This window comes from Paroedura picta, chromosome 13 (genome assembly GCF_049243985.1).
Source record: "Paroedura picta isolate Pp20150507F chromosome 13, Ppicta_v3.0, whole genome shotgun sequence".
NCBI lineage: Eukaryota > Metazoa > Chordata > Lepidosauria > Squamata > Gekkonidae > Paroedura > Paroedura picta.
Window position 1 is genome coordinate 46,109,657 of NC_135381.1, and position 21,003 is coordinate 46,130,659.

General features: G+C 46.2%; 1 protein-coding gene across 3 annotated transcripts in view; it reads right to left on the reverse strand.

Annotated features, from left to right (window-relative positions):
• AMOT (angiomotin) overlaps window positions 1-21,003 on the reverse strand; it is a 77,390-nt gene that overhangs the window by 52,022 nt on the left and 4,365 nt on the right. The window contains exons 1-2 of one of the 3 annotated variants that reach the window (XM_077308817.1): window positions 15,544-15,683; window positions 1,252-1,408 (exon numbers count right to left, since the gene is read on the reverse strand). The gene's annotated coding sequence lies outside the window, so the exon portion shown is untranslated. Of the gene's footprint in view, window positions 1-1,251; window positions 1,409-14,795; window positions 14,819-15,543; window positions 15,684-21,003 lie in introns of those variants that run through there. The other 2 variants (XM_077308818.1, XM_077308816.1) reach the window with 2 other exon arrangements.

Sequence of the window (21,003 nt, forward strand, 5' to 3'; positions counted from 1 at the left end):
TTCAGGGAAGATGCCTCCTTTAAACATTTACTGGACTTCTGTCTGGTTTTATTTGGCTGTTTTAGTCTTTTAAAGTTAACAACAGAGCAGGGTGAGTGCGCCTGTCAGCTGTTACCATTCTATTGAGGAGAAACAGATTGCTGAAATGGCTTGCAGGAATTTCAGACGAATAGTGAACAAGTGCACCTCGCTCCCTTATTAGGCTGAAATGGCTGTGAGCTATTTCACTAGTCTCACTTCCCTCCACTTGCAGCTGGTTCAGCGTAATAGCAGATGGGCACACTCGCTCCACTGTTAGGCTGAAATGGCTGTCAGCCACTTCAAGGTCAGCTTTGCTTCTTCCTGCTTGGAAGCAAACCTGACCTGCAAAATAGCTGCCATCCATTTAAATCTAACAACCTGGCAGGTTCACCCATTATCTCTGAGGTTTAAATGGCGGAGAGTTATTTAACCCTTCCCAAGAGAAAGAGAGCTCAAACCAGCTGGTTCAGTACAGGAAAATTCTGGCTCGGATCAGGGTTTGGTTCATGGGTTGTCCTGAACCGGGATTTTAAAGTTTGTGCCCATCCCTATTTACAATATCTATTTACAAATATCCTTTTTTCTAATAGAACACAAAGGAATCTATAGGGTCCAATGTTCACACCAAACATTTTATGTTCCTAAGCTTCAATAAGAACTGAATGATTTACACTAATGTAAGGGTGGCCAACTTCAGGGGCAAGTTTTCTTGAGACACAAGTGAAGTAGCCCAAAGGTTGAGAAGATGCAAACCTAGAATATCCCCCACTTCATCTTGGAATAGGTTTGCTTCTCATCTACCATACTGAGGAACTGGCTGCAGTTACATGGCATGGGACAGATCCAGGGTAGGTCTGGTTCAGTATCTCTAATGCATGATGCATGCTCAGGAAGATTCTGCTGCTGTTAAGTATGAAGGAGCATAAGGAATTCTGAAAGAGCACTCTTTACATGAGCTGCCCCAACCCAGTAAAATAAATCCCTACTTTCCCTCTCTTATTTGGTAGCACCACGCCATTTCTTTTTTTGCAGCCAGACTTAGATTTATGGCTATTACCAAACCAATATGAATGCATCCAACAGAGATTTTGACAATCTGAAAGTAAATTTCATCCACTGCTCTATTTTAACTTCTTGCTTAGACAAGAAAAGGAAGAAGTACTTTAGAAGCTGTTGCTCCAATTCCCCCTTTGCTATTTCAATGACAGTAGACAAATCACAAAGACCCACCTATTTCCTTCACTTTGATTTTCTCACTCAAAAAAGGAGCAGTTCCAGTACATAAGGCAACAGCAGTCTATCTTTTTGTTGTGTTGAAAACTCAGGTGTCTTCCCAGATCCCTTATAATCCAGATTATTTCATCATTCCTGCATACTCTAGAAAATCCTGAAAAAGAGAAGACAGTGGAAACTGATTACAAAAGTTACCATCAGAAACTAGTTTTATTATCAATTATATATTCTTCCTAAATTCTAGCATTTACTGAAGTGAAATCTGCCTAAACAAAGTTTGAGTCTTTTACTTAAGGTATAAGCTTTCAGGTGCATGCATACTTTTTCAGATACAGGGAAATGGAAATAACCAGTCCATACATATATGGGCAGATGTATCCTGAAAGTAATTAACTGAAACCCTGTCATTATACTCCATCTGTTTCCTCTCAAGCAAGAAGGTGACCTTCGAAGTGGGGTGTTTGGCTATATAGAGTTATCAAAGGAGGTAGTGAGCTCCCACTCACTGCTGGTCTTTAAACCAGTGGTCCCCAACCTTTTTACCACTGGGGACCGGTCAACACTTGACAATTTTACTGAGGCCCGGGGGGGGGGGTAGTCTTCTGTCCAGGGACATCCCTGCTGCCGCCTGAGCCCCTGCTCTGCTTGCTTTCCTGCTGCCGCCCACTGGGGGGCGCTGCCAGCAGCAGTTGCGTAGTGCCACGCCGAGGGGGAGCCCCAGCCACAGCGGCCGCTGGAGATCACCAAAGGTGAGCCGGAAGCAGAATGGCAGGGCAGCCCTGAGGCAGCAACTGGGGGGGAGGACAAGGAGGAACTACGGCCCAGTACCAACTGATCCACGGACTGGTACCAGTCCCCAGACCGGGGGTTGGGGACCACTGTTTAAACCATGGTTCAACAGCATGAATGCTTCCTTAAGCTGATCCTGCACTGAGTAGGAGGTTGGACTAGATGGCCTTTATGTCTCCTTCCAACTCTTATGATTCTGCTCTATTCTACCTCCTCTATCCCTACATAAGAGAAATACATTCAAAATGAAGTGAAGGAACTTGGCTTCTAAATACAGTAATTAATGACAAATTTAACGAATACTATATGGCATGGTCCCTTAACCTGTGGGAATCCAATCTAGGTGACTGACCATTTTCTGAAATATTCTATGTTAAGGTAAAAGATTTATACCCCGCACTATACCCAATCAGCTCGAGGAGTCCTTCAGAAGACAAAGGGGTTAACCAATCCATGTGCCCAGCAGCTTGAGACTGAGGGGAGAGCAAACAAATCTGAACTCTGGCAGATTAGGGCTGGATGATGAGGAATGGCTCTTTAGAAAAGAACATCTGGTCTTACTACTGCCCCTCCCATCAAAACGGGGGGGGGGGGTGATGACGCAAGGCTCTAGGTATGGCTCTCAAGCACCTGCTGGGTGGGGCACCTCCATTCTGTTCTGACTGGCTGCCTCTGCTCTCTGTTTAAACAAGGAAAAAGTCAGCATCAAGCTAAGAGAAATTTGGGGCACAGGTCCATCAGAATTTTTTCCAACTGAATCTAACTACACATGTCCCATTAAGGTAGATGCATGCTTCCCTAGCTCATGGCTCCTCGCAAAGAAAGTGGATCTAGAAATTTCAAAATGAAGACAGGTTTCTGAACATTCCACCTACTCCACAAGCTCAGAAAAAAGAACAAAGTTAAATAAAAGAACATCTAACAGATTTAATGATAATCCCTGGCATTTTGTCCAAATCTTGAGTGCACATGCTGGCTGTGTGCAGGCAACACAGCAAACAACTAGGCTCAAGGGTAGTTTGGTGCAGTGCTTGTATCTCCCCCCCCCCCCGCCCTATCATCAGAGAGCGTGGCTGGGTTCCAACTCATCATTGCCTACAAAGGCAGACACTTCAGTGAATGGGAGTTTCCCTACAGGGAAATAGCTGCCATGAAACCCTATGGACATTTATGTTCAGGTCAAGCACCAAACCTTGGCATTGCATTACATGAACAAATTTGTAGGGAACCTTTGCTTCATTCACCAACATGGACGTTGTTATGGTTTTGCACATTCACCAAGCCAGAGGACAAGAGACAGTGCTCTGATACTCTTGACCTGAGCATCTGTAAACCGCTCCTGTGGGAGCGGTAGTAATAAAGCAGTAAGGGCTAAGTGGGTGGAGAAAGGGGCGGGGCGAGTCCATGATAAAAACTCAAAGGGACCAATCGGGAGCAGCGAAGCAGCTCCCTATTGGCCTATCCAAGTGTCAGTCTGGGGCCAAGGGGCCAATCAGGAGCCACGCAGTGTGCGGCTCCTGATTGGCCTCTTGGCCCCTCCTGGACTAGGAGGTAAGAGGGCTGGAGTGAGAGGCTTCACTGCCAGGAAAGAGGCTTTCCCTGCGCTGAAGCCGGGGCCTCCGGGGGGGGGGGCGGGTGGACAGGCTTCGGAGCGGGGAATGGAGCAGGCCCTGCTCCTTTCCCCATGCTGATGCCCAGCCCTTGGGGGGGGGGGAAACGGCAGGTGCGGTGCCTGGAGCGCTGCAAGGGGGTCGGGGGAAGCAGCCGGCATGCTAGTGCCCATTGTATTACAAAATACAATGGGCTTTACCTCTAGTCCTTCCATATTAGTGGCTGAAATGGGTCTTAGAGGTACTGCACCTCCAAAGGTATGTTCCTATCTGGCCAATTGGTATTAGAAGATGGGGTTAAGGGGCTGCTGTTTGACTGTATGCTACAGTGTCCCTCGGATGTCCCCAGTTACGTTTCTCTGAGGTTTTATATCAATTTTAAAAGGTTCCAGATGACATGCAGTTCTACTTCCATTTTTTGACAGCGTACATTGAGACAAGAGAATGTTCTGAAGTAACATGTTGATAAAGACCTCCTACCCCATCCAGACAAGACTTAGGTGCTAATCAAGAAATGGCCGATAATGCCAGCTACAGATCAGAACGCACTCCATCTAAAAGACCAGTGTGCAACTTAGGGATAGAGTTAGCTCTCGTAATACAGATGCACTTTTGCATACATGGCCTTTCACCAATTTTGCTTGGTTTGCCAACTGCATCTCTTCCTCCTGGAAATGTGACTTTTGGCCTTGATCATCCTTGCTCTGTTACACCCAGTCTTAATTACTGAAATGCACCCCATACAATAATGCATTTGAAGATTGTCTGGAAACTTCACAATACAGTTGCAAGGCTAAGTAGCCCTACTACAACTGAATGGGGACATCTAATACACGGATTGGAGTCTAGGTACTTGAAATACTATCTTCTGCTTTATGAGCCTGTCCTCCCATTAAGAACTACTTTGGTCTTGTTACACTGACCGTGCTGGTCCAGGTAAAAAAGTGGGTGGCTGTGAAGGACAGGGCCTTCTTTGCAGAAACCCCAAAAGCGTAGAACTTCTTCCCTGCAATTAGGACCCTGGTGCCTCCTCGGTCAGGAGTGAATGGGTTACTGTCTGTGTTTTGCTCAGCAATTATATGATTTCTGAAGAAGATTTAATGCTGTGAAAGATTATTTTTAACTACTGGAAAAATTCCTGTTTGTTGCTGAAGTTTTATATTATATTTTAAAAACAGTGCTACAGCTGTATTTACTGGTTCGAGCATCCTGGCAGATGATATTATTCTGTTAAATTTTGTGAACGTATGCAATAACATCTGATTCAACATTGTTGAAGAGAAGTGTAGCAGCCAAACAGAAAGACTGACAGGGAACCTAATGAAAGATACTACTTTAAACCTGTCTAATTATTTTGCATGCTGAACACTCTGGAAAAAGTCATTCAAATAGTAAAATCCCCAATTTGGTGCAAACACAAAGCTTGTGACAGCAAATCTCATAATGCACAAGAATAATTAGCAAAACAAAGCATATTTCCAAGTTTCTCTGGAATGAATGTGTTTCTACTAATATGGCGGAGAATCCCATGCTGTGGTTAGTGTTTTGAAAAAGTATCTCGGAAGAAGATAATTTGTCTCAATTAAGTAAACATGCCTTGTGAGTACTCGGAAACAGACCATGGAACTTCTAAACTATTTAAATTAAACTCTCCCATTCTCATTTGCCTGCACTTGCTAACCGTGGTCTCAGGTAATCACGCAGGTGTGGCGCAAAGCAGGTGCATGGACCTAGGCCAGCACTGCACATCCTCATACCAGAGGGACGTAGTCATCCTCACAAGAGTCAACCACCTCCTGTTAATTAGAAGTGAGACCACTAGGAATTATACACATATTCTCAGCATGAGCTCAGACTCCCAGCTTCTAAGGCAACAGGAGAAGGAAATGCATGAGATACAGTTCCCAGGACTAGTGGTGCTAACATAACAGCCCAATTTCAAGCACTCCTTGCCATTTTAAGAAACAAGTTTTACCCACACGCACCATTTATTTCCCCTCAATCACAACACTGAGAATTGATAAACATCTGAGCGAAAACTCAATGCTCTCCTCATTGCAACAACGTTGGAAGAATGAGAGTGCATATCTTAGCCGGAAAATCAGGCCTGGGTTCAGTGCAATCTCTACTTCTATGAGCAGATGTAATTTTTTCTGCATAAAAGTCTGCTGGCTTCCTAAAAATCCTGGGCTTGGTTCCCACTGAAGCTGTGCTACCCCTGTGCCAGGTCCCCACAGAGAAACATGACGGTTAACTGGCCCATGTGTGACCGTGGCATGGGCATAAATGAAAGCAATACTGTGCCAGTTTCCGCATATGTTCCCAAGCACACAAAATAATTGTGTAGTAAAAGATAGATTCAAGAGAGAGAGAACAAGCTCATCAAGTTGGAAAGCATTTCAAGGCACTTATTCCACACAACCTTACAATTTATTTTTTTATTATCTCGCCTTTTGATGTGTTCAAAACAGGGTTCATTAACTGAACAGCAAGTCTGGCTTGCAGCTCTCTCTAATACCAATTTCTAGCAACCTCTACGATGTTTACATCATACTAAAGAACATTGAGGAATTTGGCCTTTATGAACTTCTTAATAAAATCAGAGTCCAGGAGCACCTTTTAAGACCAAAAAAAATTTATTCAAGGCATGAGCTTTTGAGTGCAAGCACTCTTCGTCAGACTATGAGAAAACTATTCACTTCTTCAGATAAATCTCAGATAAATTTTTGTTGGTCTTAAACGTGCTCCTGGACTCTGATTCTGTTGTGCTAGTTCAGACTAACACAGTGACCCATTTGAATCTGAACTTTCTAATGTTTGGAATATGTAAGCCAAACATGTGGTAAGGAATTGACCTACTGATTGCACTGAACTCTTAATGTAGGGCTAGGCAATTCCTGGCACATGTGCCCCAGAGAGGTGTGGCAGACCATTCTCCCCAGGCACATAGGGCCAGTCCTCTGACTGTGCAACTCAGGCAAACTCTGGAAGAGCCAGCAGTCTCAGTAGTATCTGTTACTGTCATGTGCCATGCCAGCTTTTCCATGTTTCTCTTGGATGGAGGTTGGGAATGCTCCATACTTGAGCACTTTCTCTTCCTCCCTCTTTGTTTTCTTTGTTCCTCTGAGGTGCCCTGGCTTCCTTTGAAGCTCTGCCCTATATTATGTTAATGTTATCTCTAGCCTTGAAGGAGTTGTAAAACATTGCAGCTCCCTGGGAAGATGCAGCTGGGAAGGAGCCTGGGAACTACTGCAGACTGTCAGTCTCCGACTTTCGCACCTTTGCTGATCAAATGATACTTTCTGTGGGAACCAGCTATCCCGCATCTAGTTTGGGGGCATGGGCCTGAGTGGATTCTATTATTATTTTATTATTTATTTGATTTATTACCTGCCACTCCCTGACCGCTCGTGGTGGGTTACACACATCTGCATAAAACCCCCATAAAACCCTGATTAAAGTCCCAGACATAAAATCACAATCATTAATCAAATTGAGAAAAGAAGATACGGAGGAAAAACAAAAACCCTCGCTATTCTCAGTACCCCAAATAATAACTCAGAGCGGAGCGGGTGGGAGGTGGGTGCATGTCATTTGCAAACCGTCACAAAACTTCCTGGAAGGAGGGCCATATAATCTCCCTGGCTGTACCGGCTTAAACCACAGACCTGGTGGAAGAGCTCCGTTTTACCTCCAAGCTGCTTGCCTGCTTGCCCAGTGGCCAGCCAATCGCCTTCTGTCCCCCCCTGACCGCCCCCTCCTCTTCCCACTTCCCTCCGAGGCTTGGAGGCTCAAGATCCCTGCTGCATGAGAGCTGCCCCTGCCAGTGAGTTCCCTAACAGCTGCCTGCAGCCTTTCCAGGTCCTGGGGGGAGGGAGGCCGTCTGCAGAGTTCTTCCTCCCCACCCCCCTTACCTAGCGCTCGTTGTATTCCTGAATGCAACAGGCTTGGCCCCTAGTTATCAATACAGACTAACTTTGCTATGGGCTACTTGTCGTGGTCTTAGTTTTGTCAGTGTTGGGGGGTCATCAGCCAAGCTGCTCTCCTAGGATCCTGACATTTATTCACCAAGAAGGGTCCTTCTCCTCTGAGGACAGGAGGACATCTTGGCGGGTGATTCCCATCACTTACTCAGGGAGGTATGAACTAAACTTCTTCTAGTCTCCTGTGGTGGGTATCACCAATCCTCTAGTTTAGTTACTCCAAGAACTATGCCCTAACTACAACTATAGTTGCTGGTAGAATGTGGGTGATGCATAACCCTAATCAGCAAGGATCATCAATGAAGAGAGGTGGCCAACAAAAACAGGAAGAAACACTCTGAGGATAATATACAAACATATACAAAGTATTATGTTTAATGGGTTAAGATATTATTTTTTAATGATGACAGGAGGGACAAGATGACCTGTATTCAGAAGAGGACTCTTCTCAGTGAGGACTCTTCTCAGTGAGGACTCTTCTCAATGGTTTTTCTCCCTCTGAGGAGACATCTTGGCGGGACATACCAGAGTAGTCCCTTAAACTTTGTGAGGGTTATTGTTGGGTTCCATTACATGTTACAGTACTCTTCTACCAGAGGCAGCATCTGTGAACTGTAAATATTAATTTTTTAGTGACTAACTAATGTAGAAATTGAGGACCAGGATGCTGCCTTGCACTGCTTCAATTGATGTATGCATAATTAGAGAGAGTATATAATTTCTTAACATAGGAAGGGGATTGTTTGTTAGATAGCTCAGTCTTTATTTTCTTTTCAAAAAATTCTGGCAGTAGAAACTTCTTTTGAGCTGTTCGCATCCTGGGGAAAAACTGTCTATGCCATAGGAGCCTCTTGTGGCACAGAGTGGTAAGCAGCAGAAATACTGTCTGAAGCGATGTTCATGAGGTTGGGAGTTCGATCCCAGCAGCCAGCTCAAGGTCGACTCAGCCTTCCATCCTTCCAAGGTCGGTAAAATGAGTACCCATCTTGCTGGGGGGTAAACGGTAATGACTGGGGAAGGCACTGGCAAACTACCCCATATTGAGTCTGCCATGAAAACGCTAGAGGGCATCACCCCAAGGGTCAGACATGACTCGGTGCTTGCACAGGGGACATCTTTACCTTTACTTTTATGCCATCTTAGTGTTTTGTTCTATAATGGTTTAGGGTAATATTATTTTGTTTTCAAAAACCTTTGCCGGCTTAGCTTGACCAGATTCCAGGGGTGACTAGATACTATAATTGATGCAGTCCCATGAAGGCTGGCAGTTACTTTTCATAAGTCTCTTCGGGGCCTCTCTGGCTATCTTCTCTGACCTTGCTTTTGTGGGAATGCACCTGGGTTTTGGTGCCAAGAGATGCTGAGGGAAGGAGGGTTTGGAGCATCTTACACCTGGGGTTTTGCATGTAGCCCTCAGTTTTGGCAAAGAGTTTTCATTTGCTGCTGTGTTAACCCTTTAATAAAGAGATTTCTTAAACTGCTTCCTGGGGAATGTGACAGATGTATGGCTTGGCTGGACTGTCTTTTTATTAAGACCCTCTGTGGAGTGGCATGTATTTTAATGATACTGCATAAACAAACAATTATAACAAAGTTGACCAAGCATGTCTGTACAGATCAGCATCCAGTATGCTGATTTAAGGGAAGGGAAACCCATTGGATACAAAAAGGTCTATAAGAGCATTTTACACCCATCTTGGAGTCTTTAAACAATATAAATTCAAGCACAGCAAGATGTACTTCCCATTGCGAGCCAGCACCTCACTCAAGTAGCATCTGAAGATTCAAATACATTATTTCATTCTTCTTTTTAATACTTTGGGTCTGCTGTTAGGAGCTCCCTCCCATAGATATCTTCACAATGCATCGACACCATTCTCTTTTCTTTGCATGGCTACGTCATTCCTTCACTAATTTAGTCCAGACTTCTCTTCTGGGTTGCCAGTTAATAAAAACCACATGAGATTACCATGTCATCTCCAAGTACCAGAACCAATGCCATCTGAATTAATCAAGCCTGAGCAAAATATTTGCAGCAGACCACTTTGTCCCTAGCAAGGGGACTGATCTGCATCAGTTGCTTGGGCTGTAGCCCAGGTAAGCATAACTGCAATTTGGAGCCAAAAGAACCAGCAGTAGAAGCCATTAAACCAATTCCTGAACACGCTTATCATTTATTGGTTGTAAAGCACAAAAGGACGCCAATGCAAACCATTCCATAAATTCACATTCTTAACCTGCAACTGTCTAGGGCAGAAAAGTCTGAAAAGTTGCCTAAATCTGCAAATTGATCCTGGGTTTCCATCAAGATTCTTCTCAGCAGTTAATGAGGAACGGTGAAAGCAAAGCAGAGGAAGACAGGCATGAGAGGGTGAACACTTCAGTGCCAGGAATACAAACTGCAGAGGTGAGACAAACAATTTAGTGTGATGCTCAATGCACAGCAGTTCCAGATTTCAAGCATGGAAACGTGGAAGTCTTTGGCTTAGTGAGGCACCTAACCACGATGAGGCAATCAGAAATTTGGTTTGCAGTTAGGGGATCTGAAAACTCTCCTCTCCAGGATGAATCTACCAGGACACTAAAATCTTCAAGCAAGACCCTGTCTGGTCTTGTTCATATAGCAGGAGGTCTGCCATAGCAGAAGGCTACATCCCCTACAAACTACGCAAACTCAAAGGGAGGGATGGTGGTGGTATAGGAAGCCAACCACATAGTTTTTCATTTCCTAAAGGATACATGAAGTACAGTTTGGACTGGTTGATCACAAGGTCATTGTTTAGTTCAAATTTTATTACAGTCGTTCAGACCATGTTGTATGAAGTTAATACATAAAAGACCAAAAGAATATGGTAATTTGATATAATGCAATTTAAAACAGATCATAAAATAGAACTTAAAACTATGCTACTTTTGAGCATCGGATTTTTAGGGCTGCGGCACGAAACTTAGCCATCTGAGTTGTCACCTGGGGGGACTCATCACTTAGCAACCTCTTTGCTCGATCTACATCATGATGTTCTGGCAACTTTTTAAGGAGTGGTTCAATCGAGTTGCTACTAATGTCTACATAAGCAGGGCAGTGGAACCATATATGCTCTCTTGTATCAATTTCGCCACTCCCACAAAACATTGTCTCAGTGTAAGTGTACTTATAGCGACCCTCTACAAGAGCTGAAGGCAAGACGGAATATCTTGCAAGGGTAAATGCCCTTCTTTGCTTACTTATTACCAGCTGAGATGGATAAGTGGCAGGGGCCAGAACATATCTTGTTTTAACTGGTGCCAAAAAGGAGCTTTACTCAGGTCTAGTTGATGTCAATTGTCTTGTATCCGCTGCTTAGCTAGTAATGCAACTTGACTATGAGGTCATTGTATTTTTGTACTTGAAAGCAAAGGCATGGATCAGTGCTGCACCCAATTTCCATTTAGGGGAAGCTGACTGAAATCTCTACAGGTGATAGGGATGGGCATCAAAGCCAGACACTGCTCCGAGCTCCTGCCATGACTAGCGGAAGTTGTATTGCACAAGAGGTGCAAATGAATGCAATTGCTTAATCTGATTTTTTTTTAAGACTGTGATTTTAAAGAGTTCACCTTAAAATACCTAGCATAACCCTGTGGGTGTGATTATTCTCTTTCCCTTGGGAGAAAATCTGTACTGGGAAAGAGGCAAAGTCAATCATTAAATCTACCCAAACCTCTCTTTCTACTTTTCTTATCCATCTGCTTCTGACTTGAAGACAACTGTCTGTTGATGGGAGGAAGCTGATAAGACTAACAGCGTCATTGTGATAAGATCTAGATAGGACATCTATAATTACACACACTCTACCCCACATTCCCAACATGTTGTATATTTTACAGTAAGCTGGAAACCCAAGCTGTGATGAGGCCCTGCAGATAACAGCAGGCTTTACTGTCAGCAGATGGGGTCACCGAGGGCAGGGAAGGATTTCCAGGCTGATCCTGTGGAGGCAGAGGATAGCCAGTAGGCGATGCCTTCCAAACAGGGCTACAGCTGGGATAAGGGAGCAGACAGAGCGGGCCCAGCTCAATGCTCCTGGCTGACTGTCTCGACCTTCATCAGTAAAAGGGGAGATGTCCAGGCCCTGTGGCTACACACATCCTGCCCACAGGAATGGCTGGCTAGCATCGGGTTAGCACTGATTAGCTTAAGGGCAAAACACTGGTGTAAGGGGAACCTAACCAGGCTTCCTTCTTTCAAAGCAGGTGTGGGAAATGTGTGTGGGGAGGGGGGGTTAGAAGAAAGTTAGGGAACTTAAACGCACATATTTCTTCATATTGAAATGTGATGGGTTTTTTCCAGATTGGATCAGATAAGGATGGGATCCACAGGGATATAGGGGGGAAGTAGCTTCTCACCCCCATACTATTCCCTCCTTCCCTTCCCCGACTACATGGAAAGCCTCTCCCCTTTTTCCTTCTCATTCACTAACCAATCTTTTATCTGCCTTATAACTCTAGCTTAGGTGTACACTGCTGGCTGCTGCGCCAAGCCCAGTTCCCCCTTTATTTATTTTATTTATTAAGTTTATATACTGCCCTCCCCAGGGTCCCAGGCCAGATGACACCAAAAATACATTAACATTTTGCAATCATTATAAATCACTAAAAATTCATTTCAATTAAATTTAAAACTAGCTAAAATTATGAAACTATTAGTTATTATTATTGTATGGTTATTCACATGTTATAGACTGTTTCATGTACTGTTCTTATGTAAACTGCTCTGAGCCTCTGGGGAGGGCGGTATATAAATATAATGAATAAATAAATATATATATATCACCATTAAGCAGCATAGGAACGTTCCATTCCATCAGAAAATAAAGTGCTCAGATCGCATGTCTCTAAAGTTAGTTGGTCTTGTTTAATGAATCTATTTGCTCATGTTGCGCCTGACCTGGCCACTGTGATCCATGCAGTAATGGTCACCTCCAGATTAGACTACCCTTGTATTTGCTCCGGAAACTTCAACTGGTCCAAAACACAGTGGTTTGACTCCTTACTGAAACCAGGTGGAAGGAGTAAATTTGATCAGTATTCTCTGCTCCAGACTGAAGACTGAACCAGGTTCAAGGTGTTGGCACTCACCTTTGAGGCCCTGAACAGTCTGAGACCTTTGTATCTGCGGGACCATCTCCTCCCTTATGCCCCTCAGAGGAGACTACAGTTGAGTACATAAAATCTGCTGCTCTCAACCAAAGTCAGGGCTTTCTCTGTTCTGGCACTGGCCTGGTGGGACACACTTCCACGTGAGATCAGAGCCCTGTGGGACTTAAAACAGCTCTACTTGGCCTGCAAGACAGAGCTATTTCTCCAGGCCTATATTTGAGCCCCATAGAACACCCACAATAAGAGGCCTCCCTATAATAAAGATAATAAAATCTAGATGCCGTATAGTCAATATCAGCACAGCACTTTATTCTCCCCTCCTACTGGAGAGATAGCAGTGTGCTCTTGGGTTTTAATATACATTGGTTTTAATAATTTAAATATTTTAATCTGACTACATTTATGTTCTAAGGTGCCCTGAGTCCCCAGGGAAGGGTGACATAAGAATCTGACAAATAAATATTTCGTTTTTCCTCCTCCTGGCAGCTTCATATCCCCACTTTCCCCTGCTTCCTTGTCTCCCCTCCTATCCACTCATCTTTTTCAGCCCTCTTCAGCTACATTTATTGTTGACTATATTTATTCCCCTATTTCTCTCCTTGATGTGGACCCACAGCACTATCATTTTCTTCCCTACAACTCTATGAGGTATGTTAGATTGAATGCATGTCACGTCACCCACTGAGTTTCCATGGAAAAAGGGGAATCTGACCTGGGGTCTCCTGGATCCTTGTCTAAAATTTTAATCATCCTACCACACTGATGTTAATGAGATGGCTGCTAGGTGGATCATACAAGTCAGGTAGTAGTAAGTTGCCTAGTACTTGCTTCTGGCCGGGCTCTTTCCTCAAAGGACAAAACAGCTCTGGAATGGGCCCTGGTTCCCCCCACTTTGCCTTTCACTGACCGTTTATGCACTGGGAACTTCTCTGCCCCAGCTCCCATGCAGGAGCACAAATCAGGGGCAGATGAGGTGCACCAGGCCAAATGCTTTCCCATGTGGGTGCAGGAAGCGGTGGGGCAACCTGCTATGACTAGAACTCCAGCCTGCAGCCCGGCATGAAAACTCCAGTGCATAAACGGTCACTGTCAGCAACCAAGGCTTCAACGGACAAGAGTGTTGTGGTTGGCTAGCCATGGCCATACAGGATGTTTGCTTCTTGCATATCTGAGCCTTTTCTCAGGCTTGTATGAAGATCTGTATGGTCTGTTCATTGCCCCAATCTCTGGATTTAAGTATCTACAGATCTGGCAACAAGAATAGTGAGATGTACTGATGATTGCCAATTTGACTCAGTTCTCAAGGCTAGGATGTAACTGGTACTTCAGACCAAGGCGGTGATGCCTCAACCGCCCCAACCCCCCACCCAACCTCTGGAGGGATGGAAAGAGGGGTCAAGATAACAGGGACTAACTGCCTGTCATCTTGACCCCCCTTTCCATCCCTCCAAAGGTTTTGTAGGGGGTTGGGGCAGTTGAGGTATTACTGCCTTGTTAGTCTGAAGTAGCACAACAAAATTTGAGTCCAATGTCACCTTTAAGCTGTTACAAACTTTGTTATCCATTTTACTGGGGGTTTTAATTGGACATTCTGAAACCCGTCACAAACCGGTCTCGGGCGTGGTGGGTAATAAGCTGAATAATAATAATAATAATATCCTTGCAAAGCCACTAAACAGATATATGATGCAATACGTGGCAAGGTCAAACCAGATCTTAAGGCAGAAGCAGCCATAGCTGGCCAGTGAGAGCCCTCCATACAGTTCTCTGACTACTTATTAATTTGCTGGGCTGCAGGCCTGGCTTCCTGACTTGAGAGCCATCAAAAAAGCAACAGAGTAGGGGGGAGGGCCTCATTTGGTATCTGTCCCCAAAAGCAGGTGGAGACCCCCCTCAGGCCCACCCTCCTTTTAAGGTGATATTAGCTGGGCAATAACATGGGTAATACTGCAAGCACGGTTATGACCTAACTACCAGGGAAAAGGCAACTGAAACCCGGCATGAAGTGAGCCTTCACTACCTTAAGAGTTCAGATTCCATGACAGCCCCAGCCCGCCTGCAAAGCGAAGGGGCCCGGGCGAGTCCATCCCTTTCAAGCGTCTGCTAGGACAGCCCTGCAAGGTGCCATCCGGCTTGTGTCACACCCCACCGTGCGGACGGAGAGGCTGCTGGAGGCGCGCAGCACCTGCTCGGCAGCATTCTTCCCCAACAGCCAGGCCAGAGAGCAAAATCGAGGCAGAGCCAGGGGATGCAGACGGGCACACTTTGCCGGTGGGCGGGCGGTGTACAGGCAGCCAGCCAACAACGGGTCTCTTAAAATGTTCTTTCGTAACTAAGAATGCAACACACAGAATCCCATCTTCCTGCATGGGGCAGAAGAAGCCAAACGACAAAGGCTCTATTCACAATCGGATGACATCAGTCACCGGCATTCAGAAGCGGACCCAGATAACAAATCGGCCCCCAACTGTGCTGGAGACGGTTGCAGCGGAGAAGGAGAAAAGCACTGGGCAAAAGCGCCGCTAGCGTCCGGGAAAGATCTGCAAAGCGAGGAAGCGCAAACGCATTGTGCAAGTGTCCGCCGAGACCCGGCCTGTCACGCAGGCGACTCCAGTTGCAGGAGGCAAGGAAGCCCTGCCCCGGCCACCCCCTCTGCTTGCGCCACGGCCGCCCGGGAGCGAGCCTCCGCCCAAAGGACGCGGCCCCGGGGCTTCAGAGACGCCCAGCCGGGCCCCCGCGAGCCCTCCCCGGCACGCACGCAGGCAAACCTGAGGCTGCAGGGTCCCGGCGCGGCGCACACAAAGGAGCCTTCCCGGACCCGTCTCCGGGCCGCGCAGGAAATGCCCGGCCGCTGCGCCCGCCATCCCAGCGGGGCCCGGCAGACTCCGCGCCTGCGCCCAGACCGGCCCGTCCCCGCCGCCCGCCCCACGAAAGCGCAGCGGGTTGCAGGGCGGGCGGGCTCGCCACGGGACACGCGGCCTCCCTATTGGCTGCGCCGCTCTCCGCCGCGCCTTCCCGTTGGCCGGCGGCGTTGCCACTCCTGCTAACTCCCAAGGCAAGACAAGGGCCTCTATTGTGCAGCAAAGCGCTCGCCCCGCGGGCCACCTCCGCCGGCGCTCCGGGCAGCGGGCAGCGCGGCGAGGGAGCTCACGTCGAGGGGGCTTCCACCCTTCGGGGCGACGTCGGCCGGTTTGTTCTCTTGCCTGATCCCCGAGAGGCTCCCCGCGCACGGAGATCCTCAGGGGAGACTTCCTCCCCCCTCTGGAACGGCATGTTCCGCATCTATGGCGTCTCGCTCGCTCTTCTACGTGCCACAAGTGCCCACTGCAGAAAGCCTCCGGGATACATCTACTCCTTCTCTCGCACGCACACCCAACGCAGCTCTCGTGTTTTTGTCCTGCAGGAGGAGGAAAGGCTACCCCAGCGAACAACCTCTCTCTACTTGGTCGTCCCTGATCTCTATGAAGTATTAAAACAAGACAAGATGCTGCTGCGGGTGCTCCTTCTTATCTCAGGCTGATGAGAACATCACTGAAACTTGGTTTGAGGAAGCCTTTCTCCGAAAGCCCGGAAGCTAAGCAGGGTTGGCCCTGGACGGGGCTTGGATGGAAGATGACCAAGGAATGCCAGGGCCACTGGGCAGAGGAAAGCAATGGCAAAACCATCTCCATTCCTCTCTCGGAATTGAAAATTGGACAGCTCTTTACACACACACGGGGTGGGGAAGCAAACCAGAAAGCACACCTCACAAACTTGAATGGTGTGCAACTTAAAACTGCACAATTCCATCAAGACCTTGGGCTTGATCCTCCACGCTTCCTTAATTATGGACGCTCAGGTCACAAAAGTAGCATAGCTGGCATTTTTCCAGTTCTGCCAAGCCAAGCCACTAGTGCCCTATTGGGCCCCAGAACACTTTGCCACAGTGATCCACACAACAGTCACACCTCGCATGGATTACTGCAACCTGCTATAGGTGGGCCTTCCTTTATCTCTGCTCTGGAAATTACAGTTAGTCCAAAACGTAGCTATCCGAATTCTCACCCGAACACTGTGGAGAGCTCACATGACCTGAATCCTTCAGTAGCTGCACTAGCTACCAATTAAGTACTGGATCAGCTTTAAGGTGCTGGTACTCAACTTCAAGGCTATACGTGGTCCGGGTCCTACATATCTCAAGGACCATCTGCTTGTCCATATCCTCTGAAGAGTAACATGCTCCATTTACTCTAACAGACTGATGATCCCTGGCCCCCAAAAAGTCTGCCTGGCCTCGACAACAGCCACGGCCTTTTTAACCGTGACCCCATCCTGGTGGAATGAGATGAAGGCCCTAACGCAACTTAAACAGTCTGTAGGGCATGCTCTTCCACCACGCTCTTGGCTGAAGGCCAGCAATGGAGGCCTTCCTGCAGCTTGGACCCAGCCCTGTCAGGCAACTGCACCACTCCGCTGCCAAGTCTTCTCCTCTCTCAATTGTTGTAGCTACCAAACTGTTCAATGCTCACAAGTTATGTTTGATGTTTTACTGTTATGATTGTTATGATTTGTTCTCACTGTTAAAAGTAGTTTGATGTATGTTCTATTTTACTGGTTCTATGTACACCACCCTGAGACATTACAGTGAACGGCAGTATATAAATTGAATGAATAAACTAAATAAATATTGTCTTATACAGATAGTGACATTATTGAACAACTGCACTATCTGCACGCAACTGATTCAGGTCACTTTTGTGATTATCAATATCTCTTTATTCTGGATGTCTGAATCATGAATAATCTCTTGGAGCAACAAGAGAACAAGGCCCAGGGAAGCAATGATGGGGGTAAATGTTCCAAGTAAAATCAAAGGAATCGCACATGTACACAAGACACAAAACAGCTCAAGGTGATAAATGGAGACTGTAAATTTAAAGAGTTTTTTTAAAATAAACACTCTTGAGCAACACTGAAAATTTTATTATAGATGGGGGGAAAGTTTGGAAGAAGAAAAAATCCTCTCCATATTCAGCAAGGGACAGAGAAGCAATCTCTACATACAACCAATGTGTAAGAAAAGACAAGCTTCCAAAAAAAAAAAATCAAATCATTTACTGAAAATGCAGAATGGTTACAGGCACGACTACTGGCATAAAAATTGATGAGGATGAAATGCAATGACAATCACCATGCTAAATACCCTTCAGGCCCGTCCCAGACATGGCATCATTTGACAGAAGGTAACATCAGCGACACATCATAAACAGCAGTGTCTACTGGGGCCCCCCTACTGATCAGGACCACCCCTTATTCCAATGGCAGATGCCCCATGCTTCTATCATGTTCCCAGATGCCATAGTCTAAACACAGCGAGATAGACCATCTGTTTCTCCAGGCAATTCTTATTGATGGTAAAGAACTGTAAACTAACATCAGGTGCATCTGTGAGCAAAAGGTACCCTCTAATGATGTTTACCAGACTCCTGGTTACACAACCCAGGGTTCCCAGCACTGAAGACTGATTAAAATACGTTGCTACCAAAGCTTCATGTGACTAAATGATTATAGGGTGAAATGTGAATGTGTCACCAACTAACAACCCATAAGTTCCAACTAAGATCTGATTATCTAAATCTTACTCGTGTGAAACATAAAACCTAACATAAAGTGGATCCAAGTGGGTAGTCATGTTGGTCTGAAGCAGCACAACAAAATACGAGTCCAGTAGGACCTTTGAAGACCAACAAAGATTTATTCAAAAAAGGGAGGAAGGATGACCCGGGAAACTACAGACCAGTGAGTCTGATCTCTGTTGTGGGGAAGATAATGGAGCAGATATTAAAGGGAGCGATCTGCAAACATCTGGAGGACAATTTGGTGATCCAAGGAAGTCAGCATGGATTTGTCTCCAACAGGTCCTGTCAGTCCAACCTGGTTTCCTTTTTTGACCAAGTGACAGGTTTGTTGGATCACGGAAATTTGGTTGATGTCGTTTACTTGGATTTTAGTAAAGCTTTTGGTAAGGTTCCCCATGATGTTCTGATGGATAAATTGAAGGACTGCAATCTGGATTTTCAGATAGTTAGATGGATAGGGAATTGGTTAGAGAACTGCACTCAAAGAGTTATTTGTCAATGATGTTTCATCAGACTGGAGGGAGGTGAGTAGCGGGGTATCTCAGGGCTTGGTGCTTGGCCCGGTACTTTTTAACATTTATTAATGATCTAGATGAGGGGGTGGAAGGACTACTCATCAAGTTTGCAGATGACACCAAATTGGGAGGACTGGCAAATACTCCAGAAGATAGAGACAGAGTTCAACGAGATCTGAACACAATGGAAAAATGGGAAAATGAAAACAAGATGCAATTTAATAAAGATAAGTGTAAAGTTCTGCATCTGGGTCAGAAAAATGAAAAGCATGCCTACTGGATGGGGGATACGCTTCTAGGTAACACTGCGTGTGAACGAGATCTTGGGGTACTTGTGGATTGTAAACTAAACATGAGCAGGGAGTGTGATGCAGCGGTAAAAAAGGCAAATGCCATTTTGGGCTGTATCAACATGGGCATCACATCAAAATCACAAGAAGTCATAGTCCCATTGTACACGGCAGTGGTCCCCAACCTTTTTGAGGCTGGGGACCGGCAAGGCAACTGCCCGCCCACACATGGCGCGCATCCGTGGCCGCACCGCGCAAGCGCAATGTGCGGCCGCAGCCCTCATTCCCTCTCCCCCCCTCCCACATAAGAAGCTTCCCGGGCCGCAAGCTTGCGGCCTGGGAAGTTTTTTACTGTGGGGGGTGGTGGTGGGTGGGGTGGGGAGAGGGAGCCGCGGCCCGACACCAGGACCACTGGTATACGGCACTGGTCAGACCACACCTGGAGTACTGTGTGCAGTTCTGGAGGCCTCACTTCAAGAAGGACGTAGATAAAATTGAAAGGGTACAGAGGAGAGCGACAAGGATGATCTGGGGCCAAGGGACCAAGCCCTATGAATATAGGTTGAGGGACTTCGGAATGTTCAGCCTGGAGAAAAGGAGGTTGAGAGGGGACATGATAGCCCTCTTTAAGTATTTGAAAGGTTGTCATTTGGAGGAGGGCAGGATGCTGTTCCCATTGGCTGCAGAGGAAAGGACACGCAGTAATGGGTTTAAACTACATGTACAACGATATAGGCTAGATATCAGGAAAACATTTTTCACAGTCAGAGTAGTTCAGCAGTGGAATAGGCTGCCTAAGGAGGTGGTGAGCTACCCCTCACTGGCAGTCTTCAAGCAAAGGTTGGATACACACTTTTCTTGGATGCTTTGGCCTGATCCTGTGTTGAGCAGGGGGTTGGACTAGATGGCCTGCATGGCCCCTTCCAACTCTATGATTCTATGATTCAAAGCGTGAGTTTTCAAGTGCATGCACTTGTTGTCTGAGGAAGAGTCCCTGCACTCGAAAGCTCATGCAAATCTTTGTTGGTCTTCAAAGGTCCTACTGGACTCGTACTTTGTTGTGCTAACATAAAGTGATTATATTGCAACCTACTGAATCAATCACTACCTCTACAGCTACAAGATGTAACAATGACTTAACCTCTTGATATAACTAATCCTACAAAGTAATATGAAGTCTGATGTATAGTAATTAATGTTTATTGGAAGCTAGATCCCTTTGATATCTTGTCCCCTCCCCTCAGGGATACCACCTCAGTACTCTGGACTGTTTCCCAGTCACAGCTTCCAGTCACCACATTCCCACACTCCTCCCAACCTTGGGAGCCAAGCATATCTTCAGGCTCAGGGACTGAGACAAAACAGGCACACAGGCTCCCTGCTCCCTCCCTGGGAAAGGAGTGCAACTTCAAGGTTAGGTTCCCAGCCAGGTCAAGGCATGCTGAGAGAGTGGTCAAGTCTTTGGCCAAGGTAAACCTGGCCACCCCACAGGCAGTACTTAATCCCAAACCCCACAAAAGCCCCCAGGCTGCTGTAAGAATAAAACCAATATCCCAAGCCAAAACATGGCAGGATCAGAACTGATTCTGACACAATGCAGATGTGCATCCCAGTCCACATTGCTGTACTCCTATGGCTCCAGTGAAGTGCGGTATGAGTTCCTCCTATCCAACTGTTACGACTACTTCAAGGATCTTTGTAAATTTACAACTGGTGCTTGGTCAGCTATTTATACTCCTTCCAGTTACACCTACTATTGCTGATAAGAGAGATAGCTTTTAGAGAAGTGCAGGAAGATGTGGATT